Below are 19,652 nucleotides of genomic sequence, written 5' to 3'. Positions count from 1 at the left end.
ATTTATTTTATAAATTTGGAAAATTCAGAGATGTTTGTGATGAAAATTAAAATTAAAATTCAACTCCAATCTCACCGCTGAATAATAATCACTGCAAAAATGGATGAATTTCAATCATTGTTTTAAAAAGTTTTAAAAGCAAGCACACATTAAAGAGAGTCTAATAAACAACGAGCTACCGCTCCAAATTTACAATGCATTTTGTCACTTTGCCTATTAAAAAAAAAAAACCACTTAGAAAACATTACATATGAAGTTCAATACTATCCCTCACTCCCATCCAGTTTATCTTTTTAGTCCTGTTCCCCTCCCCTCTGGCCTAAAGAAAACTAACACTCCTATTCTGGTCTGTAGAGAGTCCCTTGGACTGCAAGGAGATCAAACCAGTCAATCCTAAAGGAAATCAATGCTGAATATTCATTGGAAGGACTGATGTTGAAGCTGAAGCTCCAATACTTTGACCACCTGATGCGAAGAGCTGACTTACTGGAAAGGACCCTGATGCTGGTAAAGATTGAGGACAGAAGGAGAAGGGGACGACAGAGGATGAGATGGTTGGATGGCATCACTGGCTCAGTGGACATGAGTTTGAGTAAGCTCTGGGAGCCACCCAGGAAGCCCACAGATGGACAGGGAAGCCTGTTGTGCTGCAGTCCATGGGGTCTCAAAGAGTCAGACATGACTCAGTGACTGAACAGCAACAATCAATCCTTCCAGGCTATGTTTTTATAGGTAAACAATACTTGGTTTTGTTATATGTATTTTAAAGTTTTAACTTTTACATAAATACTATTATACATATATATTCTTCAACTTGCTTTTTAAAATTCAAAATTGTTTTGAGTGCTATCTCTGTTGACATATACAGATCTATCTCTTCTGCAGATATATAGACCCAATTTGTTCATTTTAAACATCTGAATAGTATTCTATCATATAAATTTACAAATATTCATCTATTGGAATATCAATCATATTAATGTTGGGTCTGCACATTTAAACTTTGGAGGCACTGCCAAATTGCTCTTGAAAAAAGCTAAGCTAATTCCAATTTTTTTCTATGTATAATAGTGCCTTCTTTAAATATTGAATTATTACCACTTTGCACTTTCTTTTCAACGTAAGCATTTTACTCTGGCATTCAATATTTACTTCCCTTTTGTGGAAATAGATTTTTCTCCTAAATTTTCACAGTTACAAATAAATCTGAGATAAATATCTCTGTATATAAGTCTATCGCCATTTTGATAGTTCACTGAGACAAGGCCATGCATCTCAAACTTCTGAAAACTGATACATGCCCTCTTTTGCTAAATATTATAGTCTATTCTATTTGCCTCTGAGATTCTGATAACTTTATCTTCTATATAGACCAATTATTCAAGACTCATTAAAGTTTTATTTTTATAGTTTTATCATTAAAAACAAAAGTTTATCCTTTTTTTCAAATTTAACATAAAAACTACATATCCACAACATTTTTCCTTCACCTCTCCTGAAGATTTCATTATGACCTACCCTGTTTACATGGCTTGGTTTAAGCCCAAAAGACACAGATTAAAACAAAAATGTCCGGAAACACGAAAGGCACTTTTGTCTCACTAACACTGGGGATCAGGGATAGATCTTACACACAGGACATTATTTAAATTGATGTCACAAACATTTCTGGCAGAAATAAAAATAAAATAAAAAAAGTAGGGTGTGTGTGTGTGTATGTGTTCTGAGGAGAATACCTGCCACCATTCTACCAACATTTTCATTTTCCATCCCCCTTTCAATATGCAAGTAAGTCTATGACAGTTGGCTTTTGTTGAACTGAATTTTAGTGACCTGATTTAATTCTTTGCATTGGCTTCATTCAGAATTCAAATTAGACGTCACCTCCCCAAAGAGACACTGTAAATCCTAAGTATTCTCCCACACATTATTAATTCACTGATACCTCTTATTAACTGATTTTTTTTGGTCATTTATGTGTTTGTTAATCTTTCCTCACAGGAATGTAAACTAACTCCTTCCATCAGGGACCTTGTTTCTCTAGGTTCTTCCAATAGTTCCATTTCCTGATTAAAGCAGGTTTACTGCCTCGCTTACAGGAGGTGCTTAAATACTTGATGAAGACGACGTACATTCCAATTAGTCAACATAGTTTTCTATTCTGACTTTTACCATATAAACTTGTAAGGTTTTTAGCAACATAGGCATCTAAAATGAAAGAGAAGCTTTAAAAAGAAGTCAGTAGAAGCTAGGGACTATGCATGTTGACAAAAAACACAAAGAATTTTTTTTTTTTCTCTAGCTTTGTCCCTAATGATCTCACAATCTCTGAGTAATAATTTTTGTTGTAGAAAAAGCATGGTAGGGCTTCTAAGAAAAATAATATGCTAACTTTTTATTTGTAAAGCACATCAGAGTTTTATTTAAATATCTTATATACACACTTTAATCGGATTAATAAATGAACCACTAAAATGAATGCAACCATATAAAAATGAAACCTGTATTTCAACACGATGCTAACTAAGGCAATAGATGCCTTTTTCTCTCTCTGCTTTACCAACATTCTTGTCAACCTAAGAATAAACTCACTGTGTTATGCAGTGTTAAGTGTATATTTTAGAAGTTATACCCAAAATACCAAGAAGACTAGATATCAGAGAATATGACATCATGAAAATAAGTAGCTACTTTTCATAAATTTCTCTGAATAACAAACATCATATATTTTTCTAAATAATGTCACAAACTTGATTAATGGTGAAAACAATAAATTGATTTTTAAGTCATGTGATACTACTAGTAAATTCTATTAAAACATTTATCACATTAATCATACATTAATCTTGTGCTCAGTGGCATTACTTGGATACACAGTAGGACAGAATGAATACTGAATGAACTACTGATTTATCAAAATGAGACCATGTAAATTAGATAAAATACCAATATTTAACATAAGTGTAAATTATCATGTATATTTTATACATCACGATTATAAAGTTAACTCATGAAATATTCAAAGTTTAGAAGTCTCCTCCAGTAAGTCAACTATACTTCAATAACAAAAAAAGGAAATCTCTTCCATTCTGACATTTGCAAGGATTAATGCCTCATGTTCAACACTTGAGAAAAAAGGCTCACATGAAACCTACTCTATCTAAATTCTGAAACAATATGTACATGCAACAACAGATATGCTTGGATTAAGCAATAACATGAGTATTAGCATTTTGAAGCATAATGTCTGAGTAGCTACATTATTATTATTTGATTGGGTAATAAATGGATATACTCATCCTCTTTCCATTAGTTAAATTATGCTTGTTAGGGTAACCCTAAATGATATTTGCCCCTTTCAGTTATCTTTCACCCTCATACCAATTTACACAGTTCCTTTATAGCACTTAGCCAGCCCTCCCATCCAACCTTACCATCTGTTTCACCTTTCACCTATTTGTTTAAGCTATGCATTTTTATTTATGAGCACGCTCATCTTACAGTTATATCTTCTTTCATTTAAAAAAAATCTTCCAATAAATTAGCTTCATTTCAACTCTGGTTGTTATTTTCATTTGGTTTTTATCTTCACTGTGCAGCCACTTTTTCCAAAACAGATCTCTCAGATATATCTTTTGTAAGAGACCTAATGCCTCTGCCAGGCTCCACTTACTCACCCCAAACTATCCCAGTGCAATTTACATTTGTTTTACAAATTTATCAGGATATAAGCACATCTTTCCTGCCCTGATCGTTAAAACTCTCTGGTTTCAAACATCCTAGCCCTTTCAGTGTATAAGAGTGTTAGTGTTCAAAAACTGTGTATAAGGATGACATCAATCCTCAGAGGCAAGGTAACACACAAACTGAACTCTGCCCATCAATGGTCAGGAGGATAATTTATACAGGCCATTTCATGTTAGCAATGTTCAGCAACTTCCACATTCTAGGCACACAGAAGCCTTTAAATGCTAAATGTAGCAGGCTGCAATTGGCCACAAATATCTTGAAGTTCCTTCCATTAGGAAATGAGATGTATTACTCTGCCCTTTGGATCTGGGCTGACCTTGTGACTTGCTTTGATCAGTAGAATGTGATATAGCTCAAGGGATGGGCCTAAGCCTCAAGAGGCCTTGTATCTTCCACTCTTGCTTCTTGGAATGCCACTGTCACACAAAGAATTGAAACTGGCCCTTTGAGGATAAGAGACCATGTGGAGAGAGAGAAATCCAGCTGGTCCGTCTGAAGCCCCAGACACATACATGAGTCCAGCCAGCACCATGTGGAACAGGGATGAGCTGTTTCATGGAGCGTAGCCTAGTCTTCCAACACACTGAATCAGCAGTATTATTTCAAACAGCCAAATACTACACTGGAAGTGATCTCAAAGTCAACTAGGGTTTTATTTAAATTAACTACAGTATTGAGATGCTACATAGCTCTATCTTTTCTTTTTTAAAGTTTTGTTGAGGATAGTCATTTCGGTTTATTTTGTTTTTATTTAAAAAAATTTTTGTCCACGCTGTGCATCATGTGGAATATTAGTTCTCTGACCAGGGATTGAACCTGTGACCCCTGCCTTGGGAGCTTGTAGTCTTAACCTCTGGACTGCAGGGAAGTCCTGTAGCTCTATCCTTGTGACCTTGGGTAGGTTTTAAAGATATTCTTTCCTTATAAAATGGAGATTTTATAGAACTGTTCTGCTTTGGGGATACAATAAGCTAAAAGTCTTAAACCAGTACCTAGCACATGATAAATATCTACATTATTATTTATGTGCGTGCATGCTAAGTTGCTTCAGTCGTGTCCGACTCTTTGCGACCCCATGGACTGTAGCCCATCAGGCTCCTCTGTCCATGGAATTTTCTAGGCAAGAATACTGGAGTGGGTTGCCATTTCCTTCTCCAGGGGATCTTGCCAACCTAGAGATCAAACCCAGGTCTCCCCCATTGAAGGCAGATTCTCTACTATCTGAGCCACCAGGGAAGCCCACTGGTATTATGCTGTTATTTCTCTACGTGGAGAAAAAGGAGAGTCAGAAAGAACACATTAACCAGAATGACCTACAAAGTACGAACAAAAACTAAGGCTGTCCCTTTGACCAGTCCTAAAAATGCCTCAGCCTATCACCCTTACTTTTCTGCTTGGAATGACATCTCTCACCACCACACTCATGTTTTTTCATTAAACCAACTTCTGTTTATCTCAGTTTAAACATCACCTCCTCAGGGAAGCCTTCCTGGTTTCTCCAGTCATTATTGGCTTTCCAAGTCTAAACTGAATTCTCCTTATAACTCTCCCTGATAATATGCAGAAATTCACATGTATTACTACACACCACTGAGCTCTTTCTTTGCCCTTGCCATTCTACATGACTACAAAGAAAACACAATTGAGACAACTAACTTTAAGGTAAAGCTTCCCTTTGTGCTTTTGAAAATATAGAAGGAAAGTGAGGGTTTGTATGCACAGGAAGAAATTTTACTTTCTTAAAAGTCAAAAAGAGAATAATCACGGATTCTATTATTTTAAAAAATTCAGAGAACTGTCTAAAAGTATAGTAGGTCACACCAGAACATCTAGGATATAATGAACTCGTTAGAACTCTGAGGGGAAATTTATTTATGATTTACTTCTGTATATTAAGCATCAACATACTTGGCTATTTTTGCTATTTTATAGTATAGTAAAGTTTCTCATAAGGATTATTTATAAAAAAAAATACTTGCCTTCATGAACATAATCTTTTTAAGAGTGCAGTAAGCAAGTTGAAGGGGTGATTTTCACATTTTCTCTGTGCATGATTGGTATTCTGGTTACTCAAGGTGTAGCTCAATAGGTTGAATCATTGTTAAAAAATAATGTATATCAGCTTTTTAAAAACTAAAACTGTACTAAGAAGGAAACAAACATGACTTTGGTCCATTCTGGGGTTGCACAACATATTGAAACAGCTAATGTTTATGTAGTCTTTTACTTAAAAAAATGTTTAGCATTCTTCAATTCACCTGGCAATGGGGTTACTCAAGAGAAAATAGGAAGACTCCTCAACCACTGGAGAAACAAATACATTGTCTCTAAATATGTATAAAAATTTAGGAACACTCAAGTCTAATCAACATCTCTATCAAATATAATTCAGTTCAGTTCAGTTCAGTCAATCAGGCGTGTCCGACTCTCTGCGACCCCATGAATTGCAGCACGCCAGGCCTCCCTGTCTATCACCATCTCCCGGAGTTCACTCAGACTCATGTCCATCGAGTCAGTGATGCCATCCAGCCATCTCATCCTTGGTCGTCCCCTTCTCCTCCTGCCCCCAATCCCTCCCAGCATCAGAGTCTTTTCCAATGAGTCAACTCTTCACATGAGGTGGCCAAAGTACTGGAGCTTCAGCTTTAGCATCATTCCCTCCAAAGAAATCCCAGGGTTGATCTCCTTCAGAATGGACTGGTTGGATCTCCTTGCAGTCCAAGGGACTCTCAAGAGTCTTCTCCAACACCACAGTTCAAAAGCATCAATTCTTTGGCGCTCAGCCTTCTTCACAGTCTAACTCTCACATCCATCCATGACCACAGGAAAAACCATAGCCTTGACTAGACGGACCTTAGTCGGCAAAGTAATGTCTCTGCTTTTGAACATGCTAGTTAGTTGGTCATCACTTTTCTTCCAAGGAGTAAGTGTCTTTTAATTTCATGGCTGCAGTCACCATCTGCAGTGATTTTGGAGCCCCCAAAATAAAGTCAGCCACTTTATCCACTGTTTCCCCATCTATTTCCCATGAAGTGATGCGACCGGATGCCATGATTTTCGTTTTCTGAATGTTGAGCTTTAAGCCAACTTTTTCACTCTCCTCTTTCACTTTCATCAAGAGGCTTTTTAGTTCCTCTTCACTTTCTGCCATCAGGGTGGTGTCATCTGCATATCTGAGGTTATTGATATTTCTCCCAGCAATCTTGATTCCAGCTTGTGTTTCTTCCAGCCCAGCGTTTCTCACGATGTACTCTGCATAGAAGTTAAATAAGCAGGGTGACAATATACAACCCTGACGTACTCCTTTTCCTATTTGGAACCGGTCTGTTGTTCCATGTCCAGTTCTAACTGTTGCTTCCTGACCTGCATACAGATTTCTCAAGCGGCAGGTCAGGTGGTCTGGTATTTCCATCTCTTTCAGAATTTTCCACAGTTTATTGTGATCCACACAGTCAAAGGCTTTGGCACAGTCAATAAAGCAGAAATAGATGTTTTTCTGGAACTCTCTTGCTTTTTCCATGATCCAGTGGATGTTGGCAATTTGATCTCTGGTTCCTCTGCCTCTTCTAAAACCAGCTTGAACATCTGAAAGTTCACGGTTCACGTATTGCTGAAGCCTGGCTTGGAGAATTTTGAGCATTACTTTACTAGCATGTGAGATGAGTGCAATTGTGTGGTAGTTTGAGCATTCTTTCGCATTGCCTTTCTTTGGATTTGGAATGAAAACTGACCTTTTCCAGTCCTGTGGCCACTGCTGAGTTTTCCAAATTTGCTGGCATCTTGAGTGCAGCACTTTCATAGCATCATCTTTCAGGATTTGAAATAGCTCAACTGGAATTTCATCACCTCCACTAGGTTTGTTCGTAGTGATGCTTTCTAAGGCCCACTTGACTTCACATTCCAAGATGTCTGGCTCTAGATTAGTGATCACATCATCATGATTATCTGGGTGGTGAAGATCTTTTTTGTACAGTTCTTCTGTGTATTCTTGCCACCTCTTCTGAATATCTTCTGCCTCTGTTAGGTCCATAGCATTTCTGTCCTTTATCAAGCCCATCTTTGCATGAAATGTTCCCTTGGTATCTCTAATTTTCTTGAAGAGATCTCTCGACTTTCCCATTCTGTTGTTTTGCTCTATTTCTTTGCACTGATCGCTGAAGAAGGCTTTCTTATCTCTTCTTGCTATTCTCTGGAACTCTGCATTCAGATGCTTATATCTTTCCTTTTCTCCTTTGCTTTTCGCCTCTCTTCTTTTCACAGCTATAATTAAATGTTAAAGATAACCATAGTCTAATTAATTATCTGAAAAGTTCTCTCAAAATGCAAGAGGAGGAAGATGGTCTCTGTGTTAATTCTAGATGGGGAAGCCTAAAGCACACAATCTCTAAGTTCCATGAAATAAATGATATTTTACTGTGTTTATTTAGCTTACACATCAGGAATGAAATGAGTAAGTAGTAATACCTGTAGATGGTGTCATATGAAAAGTGTCTCAAGGAGGCTCCATTTAGCATGTGACTGCTCACTGGAATGCTGAAGGTGGCAGAGAAAACATAGCAGCCAAAGAAAACTTACACACAACACATTCAATTTAGAGAGGCAGGTAGTTTCAATAGCACAAAAACCGGGCATAGAATATTTTACCGAACATGCTGAAGAAAAGCAAAACATGTAGAAAATAAAGTCTCCAGTTCAACAAACAGGAACTGGAGAGCAAAATATAAAACCAAGTTACAATCAGGAGGGCTCTAGGCCAAATCTCACCAGTGGCAGTATTTGGTGCAGGCACAGTTCAAGAATAATACTACAAGTGAATTAATTGACAATATTTAAATCAGAAGGCATATGAAAATTTGCATTTCTTGCTTTACCTGGGAAACTGGACAATGTGGTAACACTAGGTCAGCATTCCTGCCTTGCAACAATTATCTGGAACAGATCAGTGGCTGCTCCTTCAGACAGGACTCAGCTCTCCAGTTCACTGCAGTGGCTTCCTGCTTCATTCCCACCAGCCTGGCCTCTGTAGGCACTTGGGTTTCCAAACTCTGGAATAGAAAGGACCTTGAGGTAAGGCTTGAAGGACAGACTCTAGCCCTTGACAAGAGGTATAGCTTACTTTTTTTAATGACCACTTAACCTATACGTCATAGTTTCTTCACAAAGATAGAGGATAAACTCTCAGTGGATATGCATTATTAGTTTATGAAGGAATGCCAGCCAGTAAGCCAGCTAAAAACACAAGCACAGTCAACTTTCTCAATGAAGCTGATTTGACCCCCAGACGTTGGTGATTGTTGAGTTAGAGGCAGAGGGTACAGAGAATGCTCATCCAACTTTAATCCTTTTTCTTTCTTTCTGTCTTAGTACCATTGTCAGCAATACCACTATTTCAGGAACTTAATGTTGGGATTAAAGAATTATGGAACCAAACTGTACATTATCAATACTGAGTTACAAAATGACATTGTTCCCCTGATATTTAAAAGTGCTTTCTTTTAGCAAAAAAAAAAAAAAAATTGTAAACACTTTCAAAACACTTGAGACCTTATCACCCTTTACTTAATTTTCTCCTAGCCATCAGGGAAACAATGACAAGGCTGTTCCTCAGCTTGGGTTAAATTATCTTTGGTGCAGTTTAACTCATTTTGCTCGGTTTCCATCATCACTGAACAATCTTCTGATTATTTGATGGATTTCACAGAGGCTTTGATATCATTAACTCATGACAGGCATCAGATACAAGTATTTCAATCAGTGTAAACAAACCAATCAACAAACAGTCAATTGGTTTATAAATTAAGTTCTTGGAAATATAGATGGCCTGTGTCAGACACTAGAGGCCCATCACCTTGAGAGGAATGGCAAAATCAATGTTTCTCAATTGGAAGAGTAGGGGTCACATTCTGGACCATAATTACCCCACAGGGTGCTCCTCTAATTTTGGGATCTTTCCAAATATCTGGCCTCCTTTTTCTTTTTAATTTTGGGCCAAAGAAGGACAGGGGACAATGTAGGACAGGGGTAGCAGCATGCTTGGGCAATGCTATTCCTCAGAAAGCAGCCAAGAGAGATAAAGAAACAATTAAGGGATGTGGGACCAAGGTTAAATAACTAAGTTTCTATAATCTTGATATGTTAAAGGTACTCCAGACATTATACTGAATGTTTTAAGGATTTATCAACAATCAACTATATGTAAAGCACCGTAATAGATACTTGGGACACAGACACAAAGATAACTTAGTTTCCCTAGCGTCCACCACCCATCCCAGCCCGAGGAGCTTACTGCCTGAGAGGTGGGCATAGGGAATTGGGCAGGTTAGGTAAACAGGTAATTGCAATACTGAGTAATACCAGTTGTGATAGGGCTAGGTATGGAGTGCTAAAGGAACACAAAGGGCAAGTCTAGTTTTCAGGGAAAGGAGGAGGCAGGATACATTTAAAGATGCGCAGAGGTTACACAGGCAAAGAAAGGTTACTAGGAGACCTGAAACTTCTGCTAATCTGTGCAAATGATCTTCGTGTGAAAAGATTGAAGATTTTATATTTGTTTGGTAATAATAATTCCAATATTCTACTCATTTTTAGCTGGAAAGCAAGCATAAAGGTCTCATTTTCTTAGACCTATTAACCTTGAGATGTAAGTGATGAGGCATTAATGAATATTTTCCACAGGAAGATCTGGATGCCTGCTCGATGACTTAAATAGAAAATGACCTGACATCTACATAAGCAAATACTGTTCTGCAGAAGAAACACTATGAAAGAATGATGATTTGCCTCTAAGAAAGTGATATTAGATGTGATTGATTTGGAAGTAGAAGCTAAAAGAAGCAAGATATGGATGAGGGAGTCTTACCCTGTAGATAAAGTAGCTCAAAACTGTAACTATATCTTTTAAAAAAAGAAGTCCATAAGTGATGAAAATAAGATGACTACTGTGCTAAAGTTGTTTTAGACAAATGTATAAATAATATTGGCTGATATTCTATCATCTGGAACTTTATACATACACATATCAGCTCATTTAATCTTTGTCACAACCTTATAAGTAACCACCACTATTTTTTCTTTTCTAGAGCTAAGAAAATCAAGGCAAGAGAAATTAAATAATTTTATCTTCCCTTTTCCTCTCCAATAATTAATTTCCTCTCTTTCCTAACTTTTTCTTCTTAGTATTTATCACTATGAATAACATGCTACATATTTTACTATCTATCCTATTATCATCTGTCTCCTCTGATCAGAAAGTAAGCTTTGTGAACATATGGATATATTAGTCACCAAAACAGGCAAAGGATTTTCTAGGTGGGCCTAGTGGTAAAGAACCCACCTGCCAATGCAAGAGACACAGGAGACATAGGTTTGATCCCTGGGTAGGGAAGATTCCCTGGAGGAGGAAATGGCAAACCATCCCACTATTCTTGCCTGGAGAATCCCACAGACAGAGAAGCCTGGAAGACTGCATTCCACGTGGCTGCACAGAGTCAGACGTGATTGAAGAGACTTAGCACACATAACAGACAAAAACCCTTGCTAATTAAAATGAAAAATTGAAGAATAGTTGATTTACCATGTTGTGTCAATCTCTGCTATACAGCAAAGTGACTCAGTTTTACACATATATACATTCTTTTTCTGAATATTCTTTTCCATTATGGTTTCAGTTCAGTCACTCAGTCGTGTCCAACTCTTTGCGACCCCGTAGACTTCAGCACACCAGGCTTCTCTGTCCATCATCAACTACCAGAGTCTACTCAAACTCATGTCCGTTGCGTTGGTGATGCCATCCAACCATCTCATCCTCTATCGTCCTCTTCTCCTCCGGCCTTCAATCTTTCCCAGCATCAGGGTCTTTTCCAATGAGTCGATTCTTTGTATCAGGTGGCCAAAGTACTGGAGTTTCAGCTTCAGTATCAGTCCTCACAATGAATTTTTAGGACTGATTTCCTTTAGAATTGACAGGTTGGATCTCCTTGTAGTCCAAGGGACTCTCAAGAGTCTTCTCCAACACCACAGTTCAAAAGCATCAATTTTTTGGCACTCAACTTTCTTTATAGTCTAACTCTCATAATCATACGTGATTACTGGAAAAATAATAGCTTTGACTAGATGGACCTTTGTTGGTAAAGTAATATCTCTGCTTTTTAATGTGCTGTCTAGGTTGGTCATAGCTTTTCTTCCAAGGAGCAAACGTCTTTTAATTCCATGGCTGCAGTCACTATCTGCAGTGATTTTAGAGCCCCCCAAAATAAAGTCTCTTACTGTTTCCATTGTGTCCCCATCTATTTGCCATGAAGTGACGGGACCAGATGCCATGATCTTAGTTTTCTGAATGCTGAGTTTTAAGCCAACTTTTTCACTCTCCTCTTTCACTTTTATCAAGAGGCTCTTTAGTTCTTTTTTGTTTTCTGCCATAAGGATGGTGTCATCTGCGTATCTGAGGTTATTGATATTTCTCCTGGCGATCTTGATTCCAGCTTATGCTTCATCGTGTCTGGCATTTCGCGTGATATACTCTGCATAGAAGTTAAATAAGCAGGGTGACAATATACAGCCTTGACATACTCCTTTCCCAATTTGGAACCAGTCTGTTGTTTCACGTCCAGTTTTAACTGTTGTTTCTTGACCTGCATACAGATTTCTCAGGAGTCAGGTCAAGTGGTCTGGTAGTCCCATCTCTTTAAGAATTTTCCAGAGTTTGTTGTAATCCACACAGTCAAAGGCTTTGACATAGTCAATAAAGGAAAAGTAGATGTTTTTCTGAAACTCTTGCTTTTTCGATGATCCAGTGTATGCTGGCAATTTTATCTCTGGTTCCTCTGCTTTTTCTAACTTCAGCTTCCACTTAGCATACTGTTGAAGTCTGGTTTGGAGAATTTTGACCATTATTCTGCTAGCATGTGAGATGAGTGCAATTGTGTGGTAGTTTAAACATTCTTTGGCATTGCCTTTCTTTGGGATTGGAATGAAAACTGACCTTTTCCTGTCCATTATGGCTTATCCCAGACTAATTTTTGCTTTGGGTTCAATAGCTCCTTGAACTCTGGTTTTGCATCACTAATTTTTTTTTTAACTTCTTATTAGCACAAAGTATAAAATCTTATACATGCTGGGGCCAAAAGTATTGATTGAATGATAAGTGTAATTAATCAGTAAGGGTATACAGAGCCCTTGTCATTGTGGTACTGCACTTGTCACCATGAGATGGGGAAGTACTGTTTTTAAAGAACTTAGGAATATAAACAGGTAGAAGTATGAGGAATACTTGGGATACAGTATAAAAAGTCACATTTCATTACTTTTGCTGTTAAAGCATATAATGATGCCTAAAAATTCACTTCTCAAGACCTCCTAGTATTCTGCTGTATTAATCTTTCTTGGAAATGCCAGAACTGTTCAGAACTCTGCCTATGAACCTGTTGTTCCCTGTGCAAAGAAAGATTTCCCCCTACTTTTTAAAAGCAAACTTCTTTAAGAATAGAACTCCTCCATTATGGCTCTTCCAGTCCCGGTTAAGAGTTACTATCTCATTCTACAATGCTGTTTTTATGTAACAGCACTACCCATATTCTTTTTTATTATTATTGGTTTTTTTTTTAAATTTTTTTACTTTACCATACTGTATTGGTTTTGCCATACATTGACATGAATCCACCACAGGTGTACATGAGTTCCCAACCCTGAACCCTCCTCCCACTTCCCTCCCCATATCATCTCTCTGGGTCATCCCAGTGCACCAGCCCCAAGCATCCTGTATCCTGTATCAAACCTAGACTAGTGATTCATTTCTTACATGACAGTATACATGTTTCAGTGTCATTCTCCCAAATCATCCCACCCTCTCCCTCTCCCACAGAGTCCAAAAGTCTGTTCTTTACATCTGTGTCTCTTTTGCTGTCTCATATACATGGTTATCATTACCATCTTTCTAAATTCCATATATATGTGTTAGTATACTGTATTAGTGTTTTTCTTTCTGGCTTACTTCACTCTGTATAATCAGGTCCAGTTTCATCCACCTCATTAGAACTGATTCAAATGTATTCTTTTTAATGGCTGAGTAATACTCCATTGTGTATATGTACCAATATTCTTTTATATACTGATATTATCAGGTACTTGTTATAAAAATAGTATGCTTTGAGTTGACTTTTTCGTTTTTCTCACCTAGAGAACTTTTTTATTCCCCCACAATATAACCATAAATAAAGAAAAGTTCCCAGTGATATGATAATATCACTCAGTGATACACAAGCTGGTTATTTAACCAAAATCAAATGAGGGCTGAATAGAATCTACTTTTCTCATCTTATTTTCAGCTCAACTTCTGGGTTCAGGGACTATCTTCATTGACTAGAAGAGTACCTGGCAAACAGATATTACTTATTAAATAAATAAATGAATGCCTGTATACAAGCCATGGCAATAAATGCTAAATGGCATGGTATAAACTAAATGCACTATAGGAACTCAGAGATAAGAAATACTAGAAAGAACAATGAACTAACAGCAAGTTTAGTATCCACAATTTTCTAGCTGTATAACTGAGCAAGACATATAATCTGAGCTTTAATTTTTCAATTTGTTAAGATTAATGGGCTGAACTAGATCAGTTGTTTTCAAATTATTTTAGTTGTAGCTCTCTTTTGTCTAATAAAAATCTAAATGGAATCCCATTATATAAATAAAGAGACCACATTATAGTATTATTTATTAGCTTTCTAACATTGAGACAATTGTGATTATCACAGAAAAGCTATTATAAATGGCAACTTTAAAAAAATAGCAAATTTGGCTTTGGCAATATTTAAGATTGTTGCAGTCAAAATGGTCTAGAAGCTTGAAGGGAGGTAAAGAAAATCTTGTTTCCACTATGGAATGACTTATCTAATCTTTACTCACATCTCTGGTCATGAATACAAAACATGGGCAAGAACCACCCAAAACTTAAGCAAGAGGACTTACTTTAGTATAATATTGTCACACTGATTTGCCACTGCAGAACTGTAAAGGAGTGATAAGAATATGGTAGAAAGATGCCTCTAAGTCGTATTTGTATTTTTTTAATGGAACTTACATACACTGTAGCTGTTCTCTTGCTTGCATAATTTGATTTGGATATACAACAATGGTGGGCTTCCCTGGTGGCTCAGACCGTAAAGAATCTGCCTGCAATTAGGAGACCCAGGTTCAATCCCTGGGTCTGATCCCCAGGAGAAGGGAATGGTTACCCACTCCAGTATTCTTGCCTGGTGAATTCCATAACAGAGGAGCCTGGCAGGGGTTACAAAGAATTGGACATAACTGAACAACTAAGCACACATATAACAATGGACTCAATTTTTTTTTAAAGGCTGGCTAAATACTTAAAAATAAAAATAATCCTCTTAAGAAGTCTAAATATCTACATGGAAATTGGAGGTAAGGCTTTAGTCAGCAGTTCAAATATAAACAAGCAGCACAGTTTTTGTTTCATGATGTGTTTATGTGTTATAATTTGGTATACATCTGAGTGGGCATGCTGTTTTTATGAGAGTGTTAAAATACTTCATATAATTTTAAAATTTAAATTTGTGTCCAACATTGGGAAACTCTGAAGAACCTTCTCCGAATTAGATGTTCTTCTAATCCTCCTAATGCTGTCATTTCTACGTAAGCTAGAAAAGCAAGAAAGACTATAGAGATGACTTCAAGAAAGACTATAAAAATTGACTTCAATTGAAGTCAATGTATCTATGTTTATCAAGATAAGATACCCATGGAACAGAGTTGACCGAATTGAAGTGGAGAATTTGTGCTAGGGAGTATCAGAAATACAGCTTTTAAAAACATATCAGGGCTTCCCTGGTGGTTCACTGGTTAAGAATCTGCCTTGCAATGCAAGGGACACTGGTTCGATCCTTGGTCTGGGAAGATTCCTTATGCTGTGAGGCAAATAAGCCTGTGAGCCACAACTACTGAGCCCGTGCGGAGCAGCTACTAATGCTGGCACATCCTAGAGCCCGCACTCCACAACTAGAGAGTAGCTCCCACTGGGCCAACTAGAGAAAGTTGCACACAACAACAAAGACCCAGCACAGCCAAAAATAAACAAATTAAAAAAAAAGTGAGTCTTCCTAGTATTAGATGAATCTCTCCACACATAAAGCTGAAAACAGTTTTTGTATCAGAGATCCATGACATTTCTAAATCAGCATTGCTGGTGTACAAGTATCTTAATTTATAAATGCAATTTCATTCCTATGTAGTCATTCACTGATAGTGACATCTGTCAGATGGAGAATAACTTTTCAGTGATTTTGTTTTTATTTACTTGAAGAACATAGCCTGATTTCAACTACAGAGGAAAGTCTCTTAACTGACCTCCACATAAACAAATCACTGAATTAATCAAAACAGCATTTCCATTTGAAAACAGACAAATGTTTACTTGTGCTCTGATCACTTGAATCATATGCTGTTGACTATCAGTTGTGTTGTTTCCAAAGCTGTCTGAGTCAATAACATTTGCTGGTATCATTTAGGCATTTAATAAAATGTTTTGTAAACAAAGGAAATATAAATAAAAAAAAAGAAACACTATTTCCATGTAAATTAAGTGGAAAGCATAGCTTTTAATACCAGCCTCTTAAAAAATGAGGTTGAATAAGATGGAAAAGAGCAGAATCTTGCCAGGAAACCCCTAGAAATCATGATTAAGAGCACCAATTCTTTACCCAGACTGCTGATATTAAAATTTCGGCTCACTACTTGGTGTATGACTTAGGGTAAGTTACATGTCTGTTCTTCAATTTTCTCAAGCGCAAAATGAAGGTAATACTAATACCTACCACACTGCTGCTGCTAAGTCGCTTCAGTGGTGTCCAACTCTGTGCAACCCCATACCTGCTACCACACAGTGCTGAACAAATTGAATAAGTAAAGATTTGTAAAGTACTTAGTGTCCAGCCCATAGTAAGCACTATATAAATATTTGGTAAATAAATAAAAATAGCTGACCATAAAAAAAACTCAACAGCTCTAAACAACTGAAATCACACATAATGTATCATCTGATCAAATTTCCATAGAACATCACAAGAATGTGATATCCCCAAACATCCCCGTGTTCATAAATTTAAAAAAGGGTCACCTATATATAGGTAGTGGTGAAAGCCAATTTGAGTTCAACAATCATAAATTTAAAGCAGAATCCAAAATGTGACCTTATTCACCAGAACATGAGTTATCAGACAAGACAGCAGTATGGACGGAACCAGACCTCTGACTTATTGAGTAGATAGGCATAGGAAAAACAAAAACAGATTATATGATTTCTGCAATTTACTAGCAAACTATTCTAAAAAACATACACAAACACTCACATAGAGTGGGGCAAGAGAGAATGATATAGTAAATATGGCAAAATGTTAATTGCTGAATTTGTGCGAATAGAGTTCTTTGCACTACTGCAGCTTCTTGGTAAGTTTGAAATAATCTCAAGTTAATAAATTTAAAAAAAATGTAAGAAAATCACAAACAAAAATAAAATAGGACCATGGTTTTGAAGAGGGGTGAGTAAAAGACAGAGGGGCAATGAAGTCTGACATATGGCAAATGTGTTGCTAAAATATGGATCTAAGCTGGAATAACAGTTTATATGAAGTTAAAGGAGCTTCCCAGGTAGTGCCACAGTAAAGAATCTGCGTGCCGGTGCAGGAGACACAAGAGACACAGGTTCCATCCCTGGGTCACGAAGATCCTCTGGAGAAGGAAATGGCAATCCACTCCTGTACTCTTGCCTGGGAAATCCCATGGACAGAGGAGCCTGGTAGGCCACAGTTCAGGGGGCTGCAAAGAGTTGGACACAACCAAGTGCACGCACACACACACACACACGAAGTTAAAGAACATGCAGTACAGGTATCAGACGAGGAGGAAAGGAACTGTGAGCATATGAGAGGCAGGAGAAATAGTCTAACCTGAAGAAGTTAAAATGCCAGGAAGACAAAACATAGACTTTTAAAAATTGTAAGGCAAAGTGATCAAATGCTCAAACAAATGAAGAAATAAAACTTCCATTTCAGGTCAGAGAAAGTTAATATAATGGGCTATTTTACTTTTGAATCTCTTTTCTACCTTGCTAACCACCCTAGTCTTACATCTTGGTTGGAATAACAAACTTAAAGAATTGTTTATACAAAAAAAAAAAAAAAGAGGAAGAAAGAAAGAAAATTCCAGTTCATCTTGCATGAATGGAGGATTAATTTGAGACAGGGATAGGTAGAGAAGGAAAAAACCTCCTGGAGCAGTTGATAAAAATGTGTCCTTTCCTAGGTGTTTATATGGAATTGGCTTGGTCTTGAATATTTAGTCAGACAAATGAAGTATGATTAATAAAAGTAAAGACAACATGATCATTTTCCTAGAAAACTCAAACTGGAAAATTATTAGAACGAAAGATGAAAGGATTTAGAAGGTAGCTGTTGTTCAGTTGCCCAGTCCTGTCTGACTCTTTGTGGCCCCACGGATTGCAGCTTGCCTCCCTGTCCCTTACCATCTCCCGGAGTTTGTCCACGTCCATGTTCATTGCACTGATGATGCTGTCCAGGCATCTCATCCTTTGACACCCTCTGATTCCACTCTCAATCTTTCCCAGCATCAGGGACTTTTCCAATGAGTCATGTGTTCACATCAAATGACCAAAATACTGGAGCTTCAGCTTCAGTATCAGTCCTTCCAGTGAATATTCAGGATTGATCTCCCTTAAGATTGACTGGTTTGATCTCCTTGCTGTCCAAAGGACTTTCAGGAGTCTTCTCAAGCAACACAGTACGAAGGCATCAAGTTTTTGACATTCTGCTTTCTTTACAGTACAGCTCTCACAACCATACATGACCACTTGACTATACAGATCTTTGTTGGCAGAGTAATATCTCTGCTTTTCAATACATTGTCTAGGTTTGTCATCTCTTTCCTGCCAAGAAGCAATTATCTTCTGATTTCATAGCTGCAGTCACCATTTGCAGTGATTTTGGAGCCCAAGAAGGGGAAATCTGTCACTACTTCCACCTTTCCCCTTCTATTTGCCTTGCAGTAATAGGGCTGGGTGCCATGATCTTAGTTTTTTCAGTCTTTAGTCTTAAGCCAGCTTTTTCACTCTTCCTTCACCCTTATTAAGAGGCTCTTTAGTTTCTCTTCATTTTCTGCCATTAGAGTGGCATCATTTATATATCTGAGGTTGTTGTTATTTCTCCTGCCTATCTTGATTCCGGATTGTAACTTATCCAGCCTGGCATTTCTCATAATGTGCTCACCCTGTTAAGCAAACGTGACAGCAGACAGCCCTGTCCTACTCTTTTCTTGATCTTGAACCAATCAGTTGTTCCATACAGGGTTCTAACTGTTGCTTCTTGACCTGCATACAAGTTTCTCAGGAGACAGGTAAGATGGTTTAGTATTCCATCTCTCTAAGAGCTTTCCACAGTTTGCCATGATCCACACAGTCAAAGGCCTTAGTGTAGCTGATGAAATAGAGATAGATGTTTTTCTGAAATTCCCTTGCTCTCTCAACAGTCCAGCGAATGTTGGCAATTTGATCTCTAGTTCCTCTTCCTTTTCTAAACTTAGCTTGGACATCTGGAAGTTTTTGGTTCACATAATGCTGAAGCCTAGCTTGCAAGATTTTAAGCATGACCTTACTAGGATGGGAGATGAGTGCAGTTTAGAAGGTACCAGGGAATAAAACAGGAACAAAACAAAGCAAGAACACAAAATCAAGAAGGGGATAAATGCTCTATCAGTTAAATATATTAATTAGCTGTAGTATTGGTGTTACAATAGGCAAGTAGTATAACAGAAGAGACTGGCCACCAAAAACCCCATAGATATGCAAATTCAGCTGATGATAGAGGTGGTAT

At 37.5% G+C, this 19,652-nt stretch overlaps 1 protein-coding gene across 3 annotated transcripts in view; it reads right to left on the bottom strand.

Moving 5' to 3' along the window:
- The window catches only part of MBD5 (methyl-CpG binding domain protein 5), a 151,644-nt gene that overhangs the window by 64,124 nt on the left and 67,868 nt on the right, over nucleotides 1–19,652 (bottom strand). For all 3 annotated transcript variants that reach the window (XR_005719055.1, XM_040229000.1, XM_040229001.1), the window contains exon 2: nucleotides 8,622–8,795. The gene's annotated coding sequence lies outside the window, so the exon portion shown is untranslated. The remainder of the gene's footprint in view (nucleotides 1–8,621; nucleotides 8,796–19,652) is intronic.

Source organism: Oryx dammah, unplaced genomic scaffold, assembly GCF_014754425.2.
Source record: "Oryx dammah isolate SB20612 unplaced genomic scaffold, SCBI_Odam_1.1 HiC_scaffold_27, whole genome shotgun sequence".
Taxonomy (NCBI): domain Eukaryota; kingdom Metazoa; phylum Chordata; class Mammalia; order Artiodactyla; family Bovidae; genus Oryx; species Oryx dammah.
This window is presented reverse-complemented; position numbering and strand designations above follow the sequence as displayed.